The following is a 14,230-nucleotide window of genomic DNA, read 5'->3' on the forward strand; positions in this document are numbered from 1 at the left end:
TTAAGGTTAAGGTTAAGGTTAAGGTTAAGGTTAAAGTTAAGGTTAAGGTTAGGGTTAGCGTTTAGGTTAGGGTTAAGGTTAAGGTTAGGGTTAGCCATGAGGCTATAACGGGCTATAAGGGAAATGCCGCGGTCCCTGAAACTGCGCGGCCATTTGACCGCGCTGCGCCTCTCCAGCCACGGCCATAAATGATAGCTCCTACTCTTTGGCTAATGGATATTCAAAAATCAAAATTGCATCCACAAGCTTAAAAAAATCAATAAATACATTGTGGACTGTCACCTTGCCATATTACAAGGCAGTGATTTTTTAGATACCTTTTGTTGAAATATGAAATATGCTTGATAGTGCGTCTTATCCCATCTAAAAAAAAAACTCTATTAAAAATCACAAAGTGGCTCTATTTGGCTGAACCAAAAGCAAAATACAAATCCCGAGATATGTGCTGCTTTAAAAATGCATGTTTAAAAGCTGATGACCCAACTATGCACTGTTCCTTAACCTCTCAAACATCAATTAGGCTTATGTTACAATTCAATCGGTTACTCTTGATCTTTAAATTTCTCATATGGTCTAGGGGTTAGAATTTCTAGTTCTCGCCGAGGCAGCCTGGGCGACATTCCCAACTTCCAATATGGGTATGTCTTGCCAAACCTGAGCTTACAATGCTTAATAAAACATGCTGTCTGCAGATATCATTGAAGCAATCCTGCAAGAATTCATGGAGGGTTAAATCTGGTAACGTAATTGCGTTGGTTTCAGAGAATAATGTGTATCATTTCCACTTTCTTAAACTCAGAGTGTATGCATATTGTTGTTGTGGCCGAGAGGTTAAGGCGATGGACTCGAAATCCATTGGGGTTTCCCCGCACAGGTTCGAATCCTGTCAACAACGTGTGTTTAGCAGCACAGTTTTTGAGGTTTCGTTCCATTCTATAAACCAGCATGTTCGCAGATGTTTAATTTCGGAGCAGTTCTTTCAGAACGAGGGCATGTATGAAATCCTTTGTTCGATCCCCTGCATCTCCATTCAATATTCCGTTGATGGCACAAAGTGAAAGCGGTTGTCTCCAGGTCTTGCTTGGGAAAAAAATCATGACAGGTAATAGGTGGTTATGTAGTTCAGTGTTAGAGCACAGTCTTTCGTTGCGAGATTCAACTTCCACATTCCTTTAAATTTAGATTTCATATTTTGAAGCAATTTGAGTCCATTAGACTTATACAGCCCCATAGGCATAATGCACTGGCCTCTTGAACCAGGGATTGCGGGTTCGAGTCCCATCGATGTTGCCAATCAGCAGAGTGGCGCAGCGGAAGCGTGCTGGGCCCATAACCCAGAGGTCGATAGATCGAAACCATCCTCTGCTAGAATAAGTTTACTTGCATTATAGGGATTGTTCATTAGAATTCATCAAACTAGTCAGTAATGTGTTGGATGATGGAAGCCGATCTTCAGTGAAAGCTCCCGGTTCCACATTACCTTTGAAACTAGGCAAGGCAAGTTTATTTGTAGAGCACATTTCATACACAAGGCAATTCAAAGTGCTTCACACAGCAGGAAAAATGCATTCAAATCACAAAGAAATTACAGAAACAGAAATACAATAAAATTAACTAAATTAAAAATGATCAATCCAACTGATTTTTTAAACTAATAATCACAAACAAAAGAGAAGAGTGCAAAGAAAAAATCCTTTCAATCACATGCGCAGCTAAACAAAACTGTTTTTAGCTTAGATTTGAACATTGTCAGAGTTGAAGCCTGTCTCACATCTTCAGGAAGACTGTTCCAGATTTTAGCTGCATAAAACTGAAACGCAGATTCCCCATGTTTTGTCCTGACTCTGGGCACCAGCAAGAGGCCGGTCCCTGAGGTCCTCAGAGTCCGAGATGGTTCATATGGCACTAACACATCCAAGATGTACTTTGGTGCTAGGCCATGGAGAGACTTGTACACAAGCAGAGCTGCTTTAAAGTCCATTCTCTGAGCCACAGGGAGCCATTGCAGAGACCTGAGAACAGGACTAATGTGATCATACTTCCTGGTTCTAGTCAGGACCCGAGCAGCAGCGTTCTGGATGTACTGCAGCTGTTTTAGAACTCGTTTGGAGAGGCCAGTGAGCAGGCTGTTACAATAGTCTAATCTACTGGAGACAAACGCATGGATAAGTCTCTCTAAATCTGGTTTTGACACTATATTTTTGATTTTGGCAATGTTTTTTCGATGGTAAAAAGCTGCTGATGTTATTTATTTGACGTGGCTATTAAAGTTCAAATCTGAGTCCATTATTACCCCCAGATTTCTAATTTGGTTTGTAGGTTTTAGAGCGAGACTCTGGAGGTGACCGCTAACACTTTCTCTTTGTTTCTGTGGGCCAAAAACAATTATTTCAGTCTTGTCTGAGTTCAGCTGGAGAAAGTTGTTTTGCATCCACAAACTGATCTGTTGGATGCAGTGACAGAGTGAATCTACTGGTCCATAGTCACCTGCCGATAGTGAAACATAGATCTGAGTGTCGTCTGCATAATTGTGATAGGACACATTTTCACTGCGTATCAACTGACCTAACGGCAGCATGTAGAGGTTGAACAGAAGGGGACCCAGGACTGACCCTTGGGGCACTCCACAGGTCAGGGTCATGTGGTCTGAGACACAGCTACCAATTTCAACAAAGTACTTCCTGTCTTCCAGATAGGACCTTAACCAGTTTAGGGCAGTGCCAGTGATGCCCACCCAGTCCTCTAGTCTCTGTAAGAGGATCCCATGATCGACAGTGTCAAAAGCAGCACTCAGATCTAACAGAATTAAGACTGAGGCTTTGCCCGTGTCAGTGTTCAGGCGGATGTCATTTGTCACCTTGACAAGAGCAGTCTCAGTGCTGTGATGAGGTCTAAAACCTGACTGAAAAGCATCAAATGAGTTGTTTATTAAGAGGAAATCTGTGAGCTGTTGGTAAACAACCTTTTCAAGGACTTTGCCCCAAAATGTCAGATTAGAGATGGGCCGGTAATGACTCAGTACTGCGGCATCAAGACTGCTCTTCTTTAGGAGAGGCTTTATGACCGCAGTTTTCAAAGACATTGGGAATGTTCCAGATTGAAGCGACATGTTAACTATGTGAGTGAATTGTGCTAACAAACTGTTCAGCACAGACTTTAGAAATCTGGTGGGTAACACATCAAGGCAGCATGTAGATGAACTCAGACTGGTGATGATCTCATGGACAGTTTTGTCAGTTACTGGTGCAAAGTGAGTTAGCTCTAAGTGTCTTGGTGGTTTTAGGGTAATTTTTTTTTATTGTGGGATTTATAGCATTTTTAATGCCCTGAACTTTGTCATTAAAGAATAATGCAAACTCATTACACTTGGATGTGGAAATTAGTTCTAACGGCAGCTGAGCTGGAGGGTTTGTTAATCTGTTTACTGTGGCAAACAGGACACGCGAGTTGCAGCTTCCAATAATTTCAGAGACATATCTTTCCCTAGTTCTACATAAGATTAGGTTGTACATGTTCAGCTTCTCTTTGTAAATCTCTTTTTGAACCTGGAGCTTTGACTTGCGCCATTTCCGTTCGGCCCTGCGGCACTCCCTTTTCTGTGCCCTGACCGAATCATCATTTCTCCACGGCGCCTTCTGCTTATTTTTAACCATTTTAGCCTTTATAGGGGCGATGGTGTCCAGAACATTCAAAACACTAGATGTAACAGAGTTCAACAAATCATTTACATTAGAACATGAGACATTTTCAAAGTTTATCATTTCCATAAACAGTGCACCTGTGCCATCACTTATGTGTCTCCTCTGAACAATTGCAGGACCAACCGGAGGTTTGGGAGAAACAGACAGGTCAAAGAAGACACAGAAATGATCAGACAGAGCAACATCGATCACATTAACATTTGAAATATTTACCCCCTTTGTAATTATGAGATCTAGAGTGTGTCCTTTGCTGTGGGTGGGGCCTCTCACATGCTGAGTAAGACTGAAGGTTTCAAGGACAGCATCAAGCTCTTTAGCGTTTCTGTCACAAATATTATCAACATGCACATTGAAATCACCTGTAATGACCAAACCATCAAAGTCTGTGCATATGACTGAAAGCATCTCAGTAAAATCATCAGTAAAACTTTGGCAGTGCTGGGGAGGCTTGTATAAAACAATGAAGAGAATGGATGGAGACCGTTTTAGCTCCATTTTAAAGGATACATACTCAAATGATGAAAACACCCCAAAAGAACAACCTGCGGATAATTATTTCATCTCTAAAGACAGCACAGACTCCACCCCCTTTTTTGTTTTCTCGTGTTTCAGATTCAAACTTAAAGTTGGGTGGAGCAGATTCTATCAGAACTACATTTCCTGTGTTTTTGTCAAGCCATGTTTCAGTTAAAAACATAAAATCAAGATTATAAGAAGAAATAAAATTATTAATTAAGAGAGATTTGTTACATAAGGATCTGACATTAGTAGCACATTGCTTTTGTCCATCCTATATTGTTATTTATTTTTTGGGGAAAAGGATAGCTGTGTAGTGAAAGAAGATGTAGGTTAAAAAAAGATCCATGATTAGACATTTTGAAGCAATTTGAGCCTATTATGGGTACATAACCCCATAAGCAATATGCACAGGACACTAGCCTCCAAAATCTGGGATTGTGGATTTCAGGTCCGTGATCTAATAGGCCGAGCCAGAAGGATTTTTTATTGGTCTCAAGCTTTCACTGTATTTTTCCAAAGATGCAGTATTGTGGTGGCCAGGTGGTCAAGCCGATGGGCAAGAAATCCATTGGCATTGCTTCATATTTCTTAGAACCCTGCTGGAAACATACCTTTCTCTTCCCCCTGACCAGCAAAGGACGTCACCTGCTTAACAGTGCTTGATTTGTAAATATATAGGTACAGGAACACTTGTGGACTGGGTGATCAGGCCAAAGAAGTTACTGTAACACACAAAAAGTGACACACATGTAAGTAAAGTAACAACTTGTGCCATAACCAGTAAAATATGAATTAAAAAAAAATACAGAATAGAATTTTTTATCCGATCACGGTTTCTGTTCTGAAACCGTGATCTGTTTCTGAGCATTTTTAATGAAGGGGATGTAGCTCAGTGGTAGAGCGCATGCTTTGCATGTATGAGGTCCTGGGTTCAATCCCCAGCATCTCCAGGCAATAGTACATCTTTGCTAATTGGCACATTGCGCTGCATTGCTTTTTAGAGACCTTCGCTTAAATTCATCACATCAGCACACGTGGAGCCCCAGTGGCCTAATGGATAAGCCAGGGATTGTGAGTTCAAGTCCCATCTGGAGTGTGTCAAAACTGTTTTCCGCTACAGTGAAGTTTTTAAGTAGTTTTGGGCTTTGAGCAGTATAAACGATGGGAGTGTCTGCAGAGCCGCGGCGCGCGGCCGAAACTGCCATGTTATTTTTGTGCCGGCCGCGCGCCGCGGCTCCTGAAACTGCTGCGCTATTTGAACGCGTTTTAGCGCCGTTTTAGACCGCGCCGGGTTAAGGTTAGGGTTAGGGTTAGGGTTTAAGGTTAAGGTTAAGGTTAGGGTAAAGGTTAGGGTTAAGGTTAAGGTTAAGGTTAAGGTTAAGGTTAAGGTTAAGGTTAAGGTTAAGGTTAAGGTTAAGGTTAAGGTTAGGGTTAGGGTTAGCGTTTAGGTTAGGGTTAAGGTTAAGGTTAAGGTTAGGGTTAGCCATGAGGCTATAACGGGCTATAAGGGAAATGCCGCGGTCCCTGAAACTGCGCGGCCATTTGACAGCGCTGCGCCTCTCCAGCCACGGCCATAAATGATAGCTCCTACTCTTTGGCTAATGGATATTCAAAAATCAAAATTGCATCCACAAGCTTAAAAAAATCAATAAATACATTGTGGACTGTCACCTTGCCATATTACAAGGCAGTGATTTTTTAGATACCTTTTGTTGAAATATGAAATATGCTTGATAGTGCGTCTTATCCCATCTAAAAAAAAAACTCTATTAAAAATCACAAAGTGGCTCTATTTGGCTGAACCAAAAGCAAAATACAAATCCCGAGATATGTGCTGCTTTAAAAATGCATGTTTAAAAGCTGATGACCCAACTATGCACTGTTCCTTAACCTCTCAAACATCAATTAGGCTTATGTTACAATTCAATCGGTTACTCTTGATCTTTAAATTTCTCATATGGTCTAGGGGTTAGAATTTCTAGTTCTCGCCGAGGCAGCCTGGGCGACATTCCCAACTTCCAATATGGGTATGTCTTGCCAAACCTGAGCTTACAATGCTTAATAAAACATGCTGTCTGCAGATATCATTGAAGCAATCCTGCAAGAATTCATGGAGGGTTAAATCTGGTAACGTAATTGCGTTGGTTTCAGAGAATAATGTGTATCATTTTCACTTTCTTAAACTCAGAGTGTATGCATATTGTTGTTGTGGCCGAGAGGTTAAGGCGATGGACTCGAAATCCATTGGGGTTTCCCCGCACAGGTTCGAACCCTGTCAACAACGTGTGTTTAGCAGCACAGTTTTTGAGGTTTCGTTCCATTCTATAAACCAGCATGTTCGCAGATGTTTAATTTCGGAGCAGTTCTTTCAGAACGAGGGCATGTATGAAATCCTTTGTTCGATCCCCTGCATCTCCATTCAATATTCCGTTGATGGCACAAAGTGAAAGAGGTTGTCTCCAGGTCTTGCTTGGGAAAAAAATCATGACAGGTAATAGATGGTTATGTAGCTCAGTGTTAGAGCACAGTCTTTCGTTGCGAGATTCAACTTCCACATTCCTTTAAATTTAGATTTCATATTTTGAAGCAATTTGAGTCCATTAGACTTATACAGCCCCATAGGCATAATGCACTGGCCTCTTGAACCAGGGATTGCAGGTTCGAGTCCCATTGATGTTGCCAATCAGCAGAGTGGCGCAGCGGAAGCGTGCTGGGCCCATAACCCAGAGGTCGATAGATCGAAACCATCCTCTGCTAGAATAAGTTTACTTGCATTATAGGGATTGTTCATTAGAATTCATCAAACTAGTCAGCAATGTGTTGGATGATGGAAGCCGATCTTCAGTGAAAGCTCCCGGTTCCACATTACCTTTGAAACTAGGCAAGGCAAGTTTATTTGTAGAGCACATTTCATACACAAGGCAATTCAAAGTGCTTCACACAGCAGGAAAAATGCATTCAAATCACAAAGAAATTACAGAAACAGAAATACAATAAAATTAACTAAATTAAAAATGATCAATCCAACTGATTTTTTAAACTAATAATCAAAAACAAAAGAGAAGAGTGCAAAGAAAAAATCCTTTCAATTCACATGCGCAGCTAAACAAAACTGTTTTTAGCTTAGATTTGAACATTGTCAGAGTTGAAGCCTGTCTCACATCTTCAGGAAGACTGTTCCAGATTTTAGCTGCATAAAACTGAAACGCAGATTCCCCATGTTTTGTCCTGACTCTGGGCACCAGCAAGAGGCCGGTCCCTGAGGTCCTCAGAGTCCGAGATGGTTCATATGGCACTAACACATCCAAGATGTACTTTGGTGCTAGGCCATGGAGAGACTTGTACACAAGCAGAGCTGCTTTAAAGTCTATTCTCTGAGCCACAGGGAGCCATTGCAGAGACCTGAGAACAGGACTAATGTGATCATACTTCCTGGTTCTAGTCAGGACCCGAGCAGCAGCGTTCTGGATGTACTGCAGCTGTTTTAGAACTCGTTTGGAGAGGCCAGTGAGCAGGCTGTTACAATAGTCTAATCTACTGGAGACAAACGCATGGATAAGTCTCTCTAAATCTGGTTTTGACACTATATTTTTGATTTTGGCAATGTTTTTTCGATGGTAAAAAGCTGCTGATGTTATTTATTTGACGTGGCTATTAAAGTTCAAATCTGAGTCCATTATTACCCCCAGATTTCTAATTTGGTTTGTAGGTTTTAGAGCGAGACTCTGGAGGTGACCGCTAACACTTTCTCTTTGTTTCTGTGGGCCAAAAACAATTATTTCAGTCTTGTCTGAGTTCAGCTGGAGAAAGTTGTTTTGCATCCACAAACTGATCTGTTGGATGCAGTGACAGAGTGAATCTACTGGTCCATAGTCACCTGCCGATAGTGAAACATAGATCTGAGTGTCGTCTGCATAATTGTGATAGGACACATTTTCACTGCGTATCAACTGACCTAACGGCAGCATGTAGAGGTTGAACAGAAGGGGACCCAGGACTGACCCTTGGGGCACTCCACAGGTCAGGGTCATGTGGTCTGAGACACAGCTACCAATTTCAACAAAGTACTTCCTGTCTTCCAGATAGGACCTTAACCAGTTTAGGGCAGTGCCAGTGATGCCCACCCAGTCCTCTAGTCTCTGTAAGAGGATCCCATGATCGACAGTGTCAAAAGCAGCACTCAGATCTAACAGAATTAAGACTGAGGCTTTGCCCGTGTCAGTGTTCAGGCGGATGTCATTTGTCACCTTGACAAGAGCAGTCTCAGTGCTGTGATGAGGTCTAAAACCTGACTGAAAAGCATCAAATGAGTTGTTTATTAAGAGGAAATCTGTGAGCTGTTGGTAAACAACCTTTTCAAGGACTTTGCCCCAAAATGTCAGATTAGAGATGGGCCGGTAATGACTCAGTACTGCGGCATCAAGACTGCTCTTCTTTAGGAGAGGCTTTATGACCGCAGTTTTCAAAGACATTGGGAATGTTCCAGATTGAAGCGACATGTTAACTATGTGAGTGAATTGTGCTAACAAACTGTTCAGCACAGACTTTAGAAATCTGGTGGGTAACACATCAAGGCAGCATGTAGATGAACTCAGACTGGTGATGATCTCATGGACAGTTTTGTCAGTTACTGGTGCAAAGTGAGTTAGCTCTAAGTGTCTTGGTGGTTTTAGGGTAATTTTTTTGCATTGTGGGATTTATAGCATTTTTAATGCCCTGAACTTTGTCATTAAAGAATAATGCAAACTCATTACACTTGGATGTGGAAATTAGTTCTAACGGCAGCTGAGCTGGAGGGTTTGTTAATCTGTTTACTGTGGCAAACAGGACACGCGAGTTGCAGCTTCCAATAATTTCAGAGACATATCTTTCCCTAGTTCTACATAAGATTAGGTTGTACATGTTCAGCTTCTCTTTGTAAATCTCTTTTTGAACCTGGAGCTTTGACTTGCGCCATTTCCGTTCGGCCCTGCGGCACTCCCTTTTCTGTGCCCTGACCGAATCATCATTTCTCCACGGCGCCTTCTGCTTATTTTTAACCATTTTAGCCTTTATAGGGGCGATGGTGTCCAGAACATTCAAAACACTAGATGTAACAGAGTTCAACAAATCATTTACATTAGAACATGAGACATTTTCAAAGTTTATCATTTCCATAAACAGTGCACCTGTGCCATCACTTATGTGTCTCCTCTGAACAATTGCAGGACCAACCGGAGGTTTGGGAGAAACAGACAGGTCAAAGAAGACACAGAAATGATCAGACAGAGCAACATCGATCACATTAACATTTGAAATATTTACCCCCTTTGTAATTATGAGATCTAGAGTGTGTCCTTTGCTGTGGGTGGGGCCTCTCACATGCTGAGTAAGACTGAAGGTTTCAAGGACAGCATCAAGCTCTTTAGCGTTTCTGTCACAAATATTATCAACATGCACATTGAAATCACCTGTAATGACCAAACCATCAAAGTCTGTGCATATGACTGAAAGCATCTCAGTAAAATCATCAGTAAAACTTTGGCAGTGCTGGGGAGGCTTGTATAAAACAATGAAGAGAATGGATGGAGACCGTTTTAGCTCCATTTTAAAGGATACATACTCAAATGATGAAAACACCCCAAAAGAACAACCTGTGGATAATTATTTCATCTCTAAAGACAGCACAGACTCCACCCCCTTTTTTGTTTTCTCGTGTTTCAGATTCAAACTTAAAGTTGGGTGGAGCAGATTCTATCAGAACTACATTTCCTGTGTTTTTGTCAAGCTATGTTTCAGTTAAAAACATAAAATCAAGATTATAAGAAGAAATAAAATTATTAATTAAGAGAGATTTGTTACATAAGGATCTGACATTAGTAGCACATTGCTTTTGTCCATCCTATATTGTTATTTATTGTTTGGGGAAAAGGATAGCTGTGTAGTGAAAGAAGATGTAGGTTAAAAAAAGACCCATGATTAGACATTTTGAAGCAATTTGAGCCTATTATGGGTACATAACCCCATAAGCAATATGCACAGGACACTAGCCTCCAAAATCTGGGATTGTGGATTTCAGGTCCGTGATCTAATAGGCCGAGCCAGAAGGATTTTTTATTGGTCTCAAGCTTTCACTGTATTTTTCCAAAGATGCAGTATTGTGGTGGCCAGGTGGTCAAGCCGATGGGCAAGAAATCCATTGGTATTGCTTCATATTTCTTAGAACCCTGCTGGAAACATACCTTTCTCTTCCCCCTGACCAGCAAAGGACGTCACCTGCTTAACAGTGCTTGATTTGTAAATATATAGGTACAGGAACACTTGTGGACTGGGTGATCAGGCCAAAGAAGTTACTGTAACACACAAAAAGTGACACACATGTAAGTAAAGTAACAACTTGTGCCATAACCAGTAAAATATGAATTAAAAAAAAATACAGAATAGAATTTTTTATCCGATCACGGTTTCTGTTCTGTTTCTATTCTATCTGTTCTGTTTTTGTGCATTCTATCATTTCTGAGCATTTTTAATGAAGGGGATGTAGCTCAGTGGTAGAGCACATGCTTTGCATGTATGAGGTCCTGGGTTCAATCCCCAGCATCTTCAGGCAATAGTACATCTTTGCTAATTGGCACATTGCGCTGCATTGCTTTTTAGAGACCTTCGCTTAAATTCATCACATCAGCACACGTGGAGCCCCAGTGGCCTAATGGATAAGCCAGGGATTGTGAGTTCAAGTCCCATCTGGAGTGTGTCAAAACTGTTTTCCGCTACAGTGAAGTTTTTAAGTAGTTTTGGGCTTTGAGCAGTATAAACGATGGGAGTGTCTGCAGAGCCGCGGCGCGCGGCCGAAACTGCCATGTTATTTTTGTGCCGGCCGCGCGCCGCGGCTCCTGAAACTGCTGCGCTATTTGAACGCGTTTTAGCGCCGTTTTAGACCGCGCCGGGTTAAGGTTAGGGTTAGGGTTAGGGTTTAAGGTTAAGGTTAGGGTAAAGGTTAGGGTTAAGGTTAAGGTTAAGGTTAAGGTTAAGGTTAAGGTTAAGGTTAAGGTTAAGGTTAAGGTTAAGGTTAAGGTTAAAGTTAAGGTTAAGGTTAGGGTTAGGGTTAGCGTTTAGGTTAGGGTTAAGGTTAAGGTTAAGGTTAGGGTTAGCCATGAGGCTATAACGGGCTATAAGGGAAATGCCGCGGTCCCTGAAACTGCGCGGCCATTTGACCGCGCTGCGCCTCTCCAGCCACGGCCATAAATGATAGCTCCTACTCTTTGGCTAATGGATATTCAAAAATCAAAATTGCATCCACAAGCTTAAAAAAATCAATAAATACATTGTGGACTGTCACCTTGCCATATTACAAGGCAGTGATTTTTTAGATACCTTTTGTTGAAATATGAAATATGCTTGATAGTGCGTCTTATCCCATCTAAAAAAAAAACTCTATTAAAAATCACAAAGTGGCTCTATTTGGCTGAACCAAAAGCAAAATACAAATCCCGAGATATGTGCTGCTTTAAAAATGCATGTTTAAAAGCTGATGACCCAACTATGCACTGTTCCTTAACCTCTCAAACATCAATTAGGCTTATGTTACAATTCAATCGGTTACTCTTGATCTTTAAATTTCTCATATGGTCTAGGGGTTAGAATTTCTAGTTCTCGCCGAGGCAGCCTGGGCGACATTCCCAACTTCCAATATGGGTATGTCTTGCCAAACCTGAGCTTACAATGCTTAATAAAACATGCTGTCTGCAGATATCATTGAAGCAATCCTGCAAGAATTCATGGAGGGTTAAATCTGGTAACGTAATTGCGTTGGTTTCAGAGAATAATGTGTATCATTTCCACTTTCTTAAACTCAGAGTGTATGCATATTGTTGTTGTGGCCGAGAGGTTAAGGCGATGGACTCGAAATCCATTGGGGTTTCCCCGCACAGGTTCGAATCCTGTCAACAACGTCTGTTTAGCAGCACAGTTTTTGAGGTTTCGTTCCATTCTATAAACCAGCATGTTCGCAGATGTTTAATTTCGGAGCAGTTCTTTCAGAACGAGGGCATGTATGAAATCCTTTGTTCGATCCCCTGCATCTCCATTCAATATTCCGTTGATGGCACAAAGTGAAAGAGGTTGTCTCCAGGTCTTGCTTGGGAAAAAAATCATGACAGGTAATAGATGGTTATGTAGCTCAGTGTTAGAGCACAGTCTTTCGTTGCGAGATTCAACTTCCACATTCCTTTAAATTTAGATTTCATATTTTGAAGCAATTTGAGTCCATTAGACTTATACAGCCCCATAGGCATAATGCACTGGCCTCTTGAACCAGGGATTGCAGGTTCGAGTCCCATCATGGTTGCCAATCAGCAGAGTGGCGCAGCGGAAGCGTGCTGGGCCCATAACCCAGAGGTCGATAGATCGAAACCATCCTCTGCTAGAATAAGTTTACCTGCATTATAGGGATTGTTCATTAGAATTCATCAAACTAGTCAGTAATGTGTTGGATGATGGAAGCCGATCTTCAGTGAAAGCTCCCGGTTCCACATTACCTTTGAAACTAGGCAAGGCAAGTTTATTTGTAGAGCACATTTCATACACAAGGCAATTCAAAGTGCTTCACACAGCAGGAAAAATGCATTCAAATCACAAAGAAATTACAGAAACAGAAATACAAAAAAATTAACTAAATTAAAAATGATCAATCCAACTGATTTTTTAAACTAATAATCACAAACAAAAGAGAAGAGTGCAAAGAAAAAATCCTTTCAATCACATGCGCAGCTAAACAAAACTGTTTTTAGCTTAGATTTGAACATTGTCAGAGTTGAAGCCTGTCTCACATCTTCAGGAAGACTGTTCCAGATTTTAGCTGCATAAAACTGAAACGCAGATTCCCCATGTTTTGTCCTGACTCTGGGCACCAGCAAGAGGCCGGTCCCTGAGGTCCTCAGAGTCCGAGATGGTTCATATGGCACTAACACATCCAAGATGTACTTTGGTGCTAGGCCATGGAGAGACTTGTACACAAGCAGAGCTGCTTTAAAGTCTATTCTCTGAGCCACAGGGAGCCATTGCAGAGACCTGAGAACAGGACTAATGTGATCATACTTCCTGGTTCTAGTCAGGACCCGAGCAGCAGCGTTCTGGATGTACTGCAGCTGTTTTAGAACTCGTTTGGAGAGGCCAGTGAGCAGGCTGTTACAATAGTCTAATCTACTGGAGACAAACGCCTGGATAAGTCTCTCTAAATCTGGTTTTGACACTATATTTTTGATTTTGGCAATGTTTTTTCGATGGTAAAAAGCTGCTGATGTTATTTATTTGACGTGGCTATTAAAGTTCAAATCTGAGTCCATTATTACCCCCAGATTTCTAATTTGGTTTGTAGGTTTTAGAGCGAGACTCTGGAGGTGACCGCTAACACTTTCTCTTTGTTTCTGTGGGCCAAAAACAATTATTTCAGTCTTGTCTGAGTTCAGCTGGAGAAAGTTGTTTTGCATCCACAAACTGATCTGTTGGATGCAGTGACAGAGTGAATCTACTGGTCCATAGTCACCTGCCGATAGTGAAACATAGATCTGAGTGTCGTCTGCATAATTGTGATAGGACACATTTTCACTGCGTATCAACTGACCTAACGGCAGCATGTAGAGGTTGAACAGAAGGGGACCCAGGACTGACCCTTGGGGCACTCCACAGGTCAGGGTCATGTGGTCTGAGACACAGCTACCAATTTCAACAAAGTACTTCCTGTCTTCCAGATAGGACCTTAACCAGTTTAGGGCAGTGCCAGTGATGCCCACCCAGTCCTCTAGTCTCTGTAAGAGGATCCCATGATCAACAGTGTCAAAAGCAGCACTCAGATCTAACAGAATTAAGACTGAGGCTTTGCCCGTGTCAGTGTTCAGGCGGATGTCATTTGTCACCTTGACAAGAGCAGTCTCAGTGCTGTGATGAGGTCTAAAACCTGACTGAAAAGCATCAAATGAGTTGTTTATTAAGAGGAAATCTGTGAGCTGTTGGTAAACAACCTTTTCAAGGAC

At 41.6% G+C, this 14,230-nt stretch overlaps 5 non-coding genes across 5 annotated transcripts; all 5 read left to right on the forward strand.

The window, feature by feature from the left end:
• The first annotated feature begins 813 nt into the window (after window positions 1-813).
• On the forward strand, window positions 814-895 carry trnas-cga (transfer RNA serine (anticodon CGA)). The gene has a single exon. It is a non-coding gene; the product is annotated as a tRNA-Ser (tRNA).
• Window positions 896-5,098: 4,203 nt separating this feature from the next.
• Window positions 5,099-5,170, forward strand: trnaa-ugc (transfer RNA alanine (anticodon UGC)). Its single transcript has one exon. It is a non-coding gene; the product is annotated as a tRNA-Ala (tRNA).
• Window positions 5,171-6,422: 1,252 nt separating this feature from the next.
• On the forward strand, window positions 6,423-6,504 carry trnas-cga (transfer RNA serine (anticodon CGA)). The gene has a single exon. It is a non-coding gene; the product is annotated as a tRNA-Ser (tRNA).
• A 4,229-nt stretch (window positions 6,505-10,733) lies between these two features.
• trnaa-ugc (transfer RNA alanine (anticodon UGC)) lies at window positions 10,734-10,805 on the forward strand. The gene has a single exon. It is a non-coding gene; the product is annotated as a tRNA-Ala (tRNA).
• A 1,264-nt stretch (window positions 10,806-12,069) lies between these two features.
• On the forward strand, window positions 12,070-12,151 carry trnas-cga (transfer RNA serine (anticodon CGA)). The gene has a single exon. It is a non-coding gene; the product is annotated as a tRNA-Ser (tRNA).
• Window positions 12,152-14,230: the final 2,079 nt, after the last annotated feature.

This window comes from Eucyclogobius newberryi, unplaced genomic scaffold (assembly GCF_026437365.1).
Source record: "Eucyclogobius newberryi isolate DKJ021-1_F unplaced genomic scaffold, fEucNew1.0.hap1 SCAF_60, whole genome shotgun sequence".
NCBI lineage: Eukaryota > Metazoa > Chordata > Actinopteri > Gobiiformes > Gobiidae > Eucyclogobius > Eucyclogobius newberryi.